We start from the raw sequence: 5,000 nt of genomic DNA on the forward strand, positions 1-5,000 counted from the left end.
GTTTACTAGTTTTAATACTTGTTCCTGGATAACTAAATGCCGCTGCGCTAACTGTAGATAGTTTGTTTTGTAATACTTATATTTATCTTTATCTTGATGTTTCTTTTCCTTACTTTTGTTTTCATTTCTTTTTCCTGTAATTTATCTGGGAGGGCTTATCTATAGGTGGTTTTCACACCTGTTTAGCCTTTCCTCAACCTTGTTGAAAGTCTAATAGATAAAGAAATAAATAAATAAACATATGCAGCTGCTGTGACCAGTTATGGTATAAACAATCTGTCTTCTGCTGCTAAACCAAGAGGAAAAAATCCAGATATGAACAGAAATTTGTTGAAGCCTAACTAGACCCTATCAATTCAAGAGATCTTTCAAAGCCTCCGTGAAATCACCAAGAGCTGTTCACTCGTTTGATTGACAGAAACCAAACCACAGTTTGTTGCAGTAATACAAATTTGCTGCACTTGCAAAATCTCAACATACATATGTCTCATGGAGAAAAAGAAGCATTTACAGTAGTTAGCTTTTAGGATTGCTCAAATGGATCTAGTGAGGAAACGTTCCCTTGCCTTCTGGCATGTTCTAATGCCTTGCCGATCCCGGTGGCTTTCCTTTTTGCTCAGCAGGAAATCGTAAATGCCATTAGTACCATGGCATGGATTGGTTTCAGTCTTGAGAGTTCAAGTCCACCTCGATTGTGGTGACATCTGACGTTATCCGTCGGAACAAACTTTGACGGCGTTTGGTCAACGTTTATCATGAGTTTATCGAGGATCTCATTTTCAACTATAGAAGACACGATATCGTGCACAAACTTTGACTTAACTTCAAGCCATGCAACTTTGGTGATTGCAGGCCTTGATGTTGTCACTATCCTTCTTGTAAAGCCCATCCGTCTGTAAAGAGATTGCAGCCAGCCATTAGTGATGGCAAAATCCAAATAGCATCCAACGCAGCTGAGATCACTTTTTATCAGCCCCATCAAAATGCCATAAATAACATGTTTGTTGATAGTTTCTCCTGCAGTCCTTGTACTTGTGATGAACTTGTGATGAACTTGTGGAGTTTTGTCTCCAGCTCTTCAGGCAGAAGTAAAGGCCTCCCTCGTCTTTCGGATATTTGAACAGATCCACTTGTCTTTTTTACTTCAGATCGATACTTTACAACCCAAGAGCATACAGTACTTTCCTTTAAGTCAGGATAGTCTTGCTTAAAAAGGCTTACAGTGCTTACGAAATCATGTGTGTTGGCATATTTTGCAATCTTCAACTTCTCGTCTTCGCGGTACGTCTTTCTTTTCCGTTTGAATTTGCACAGGACTCCAATTCTTTGGCTATGCAGTTGTATTCTGCGTCCAAAACTCCAGATTCCACTCTGGGAGGAAGAATGACAACTTGAGGTTGTGAAATTCCCTCTCTCGAGAAGTATGATGATATTGACTTGTTGGTTTTAGATATCTCAGGTGGTTTTTTGTCATGCACAGCAAAGTTGACTCAGTATATCTTTAGGAGGCGGATCGAAAGTCATCAGTCGGATTGAAATCCACCAATCAAATTGCATCTTGCACTGAAGTGGGTTCCCGTCTTCAAAGCACGTGTATCGTTCAACCTGGAAGACTTTCATGAAGCAAGAAATCACGTTTAAGCAAGAAAAAGATAACAAACACGACCGATTTGCAGTTGCTGGACAAACAAATTTGCCAGGAACGTTATTTCTCGTCACTGTTGGGCATATTCCCATAGAACTGAGCTGGTATGTCTGGTTTTCACTGAAGAGAGGAGCTAGCGTGGGGCAGGTGAAATCTATAAAATACGAACGGTCTCCACTGGTTCAAGGCGGCTTAGAAATACCAGTAGAAGTAGCTGTGCATTGGGAGTAGGAACGGGCAGAGGGAGACAGAGGAATATCAAGATCAATCAAAAGACAGTTTGAACTCGATTTTAAATGAAGACTTCCTGTCAGACTCTGACTCTGAAGAGCCAATAGAGGAGTCATGAACTAAATAGGTTTTGTAATGAAGTAAAGGTGCTTTAAAATAACAATGTTGTAAAATAGCGTGGATTAAATTTACATCGACATTAATTAATAACTTCTTACTAACCGAGCGCGAGGGCCATACTGGGGAATATTGGCCCGAGGTCGTGGCAGTACGGACCTCGCTGCACCAACGACCAAGGGCCAATATTCCCCAGTACGGCTCGAGCTAGCTGGGTTAGTAAGTAGTTTATTATATGTTTTTTTTAATTACCTTTTGCTTTGTTTTTGCAAGCCCGTCATCGGCCCGTGGGCATTACGGGAGAATGATGCCCTACAATTCAGTCACAATTAGCCAATCAGAGCGCGCGTTATATCGGCTACAAACACCAGCCATATAATAAGATACATTAAAATAACGCAAATTTTGTAAAATTGCGTTAATAAAGTGCATTGTTAATTTCCTATAATAAGGTACTCAAAAACAGAAGGGTCTAAGTTGGGTGGTATTGAACTACAGTGTTCCAAGCAATTTTCGGGGTCATTAAGACCATTTAAGGGGTCACCCAGAAGTCGTACCAGCAGAGGCCCTTCGGCTCACACCTTCATATGATGCAACAGATCTTTTTCTGAGGTTAAAAACCTGGCTACCAGCCTATTAATCATTTGTCAGAGAGAAAAAATTCCTGTCATCTTTAGAAAAAAATAGGCATGCATTGCGTACGTGTGGTAGTGCAGTAACACAGTGCTTTATTCCATATTGTCAACTAAGCTGAGTTTTGTCTTCCAGGATATTCAAGTTCAATATGCAGCTCTAATAGTACATGATATTGTTTTGGTATTGTATATCATTGTCGTGTCATTGTAAAAGTATTAGGTAAATAGCCCCCGGAGAAGACTTGTGCAAGGCTGTGCTCCAACGAAAATTTCAGGGAGCTCTTCGGGCTCCGAAGCATTTTAGCTGGGGTACCTGGCCCTCTAAGTCGGTCACCCAAATTAATTGATTTGTTAATTAATTATCTGAGATCAACAAAGTGGCAAGATTTTCATCCGTCTCTCTCTGTCAACAAAACATTGCTGCTACTGCTCTGGTGATTGTCAAACTCGCTAGTGCAAGAAAAACATGCAACTCGTCAAATTTTTCATGCCATACTTGAGAAAGACGACAACAGTGGCAATGCCGCTGATGTTTTTCAAGTTTAAAAATAAAAAAGTAAGAGTGCGGCAGGCTTATGCAATTTTGATTAAGACTTTTGGGTCTAATACAGGTAAACCTTTTTACCTTGTTACCGGAAGACTGTGCAGCGTTGAATACAAATAAATACATTCAGTCAAATAGCCAGACAACAGAGATCACAGATCCACTTAAGGTGTTCGCTTCCTTCTCTGTCTTTGTTGAACCCATAAGTTACCAGAGAAATTCCCATTTGGTTTCAGTGTTGTACATGACACCACCTTGGCAAAATGTTAGAAATACAGCTCACTTTCATTTCGGCTGGACGGGCGAAAAATTGTTGTTGAAGTCTATTACTCATTGCTTTTAAAATTTCACATATTTATTTTTCACCGCCTGTCTTGTTTATCCAATTGATGTTCCATTATTGAGCTCCATAAGGGTATATTTTGTTTAAAGAGCCTTTAAAACCCCATTTGCATTACATGACTTTCGACACCATTGCAGGTTAAGTTAATCATTCTACAGTGTCCGCCAGAGAAATTACGCATTTCCACTACTCTCTTGATCCTACGAAAATACATGCAGAAGGTTCTGTGCACAAAAACACCACTTAGCAGGGGAGTGATAGGCGAGACTTTTACTCACACGGGGAAAAAAGAGAAAGCAAACAAATGAAACGCATTTTCCGAGTAAAAAGTAAAGCTTCGCCAAGTTCTGCTGTTAATGGCATGCAGTTTCCTGAAAAACCTGCATTCTTTGACTTTAATGAGTTAGAATGTAGACTACTAGCTCCCAGATTAGCATTTAAAAAACTTATGCAAGCCCCAAGAGGAAAACAAGTTAAACTTCATGGCAGCAATGTACGGCAGAATTTTGCAGGCTGCACAATGGCTTTTAACCAGAAGTGTAGTACCTTATACAGTCAAGAAGGAATTACCTTTAAATGAAAATTGGACATTTAGCACTGTAAATGCTTTATCTGATGAATTTGATAAAGATCAGCATAAAGATCCTGCATAAGGCATTGATACTGAATTGACCTTCTGAGCGCTAGCTTTCATGTGGAGTGTCACGTGACTTTTGATGTAAACAAATCTCGAAAGTTTGGACATTCGTGTATCCGACATATAACACATAGTGAGATGGCGTGGCGAGCATATATGAAATGTTAGTTTCTTTTTGCATTGGACTTGCAAATGATGCAACAAAGACACTAGTCACTTCGATGATTAGCATTTGATGTGGGATGCGGTAGTTTTACACTCCTACTTTGACTGGATTTACAGGGAAGAGTCTGGTTTTGAACATCTTCAATCCCTAGGCGGACGGAAACGAAATTTATTCCTTGCATTTTGTTATTACGAATACCTTCATGTATTTAAATTGTGATATATTTGTACACTTCAAGGTCAGTAATAAAACCGAAGGAATGTGATTTGAGTGTGTTTAAATCGAGCCTCCTCTGTCAGTGAGCCTTTAATTCGAAAATGCTGAATCAGTCTAGCCAACTTCAGCAAGCAGTCCTGTTTGCAACAGTTCCAGGGTCAACATGGCTAAGCAGATGCTGATTAAAATGTTTTCAGGAGCGTGCCAATTACCAACTAGTAGTCCTGTTATCTTGCCTTTATCAGAAAAACTTTATTTCACTACAGAACTTGCTTACAGGTCAAATTGATGAAACCATTCAATCAAATGAAAACAGGCTTGTGAGTTGTATTAATGAATTAAAAATAAACTACAAGAGCTTCTGCAAGGCTGATGCAAACATTTTGAGGGAAGAAGTTTTGGAAGTTTTTGTCTTTCAGTGATAAAGAAATTAACTACAGTATGTTAAGAACACCACGACAAAGCA

General features: G+C 39.4%; 2 pseudogenes; one reads left to right on the forward strand and one right to left on the reverse strand.

Annotated features, from left to right (window-relative positions):
• LOC137994668 (mRNA export factor GLE1-like) overlaps nucleotides 1-5,000 on the forward strand; it is an 81,049-nt pseudogene that overhangs the window by 32,055 nt on the left and 43,994 nt on the right.
• LOC137994171 (uncharacterized) overlaps nucleotides 617-5,000 on the reverse strand; it is a 5,474-nt pseudogene continuing 1,090 nt past the window's right edge.

Source organism: Montipora foliosa, chromosome 3 (genome assembly GCF_036669935.1).
Source record: "Montipora foliosa isolate CH-2021 chromosome 3, ASM3666993v2, whole genome shotgun sequence".
NCBI lineage: Eukaryota > Metazoa > Cnidaria > Anthozoa > Scleractinia > Acroporidae > Montipora > Montipora foliosa.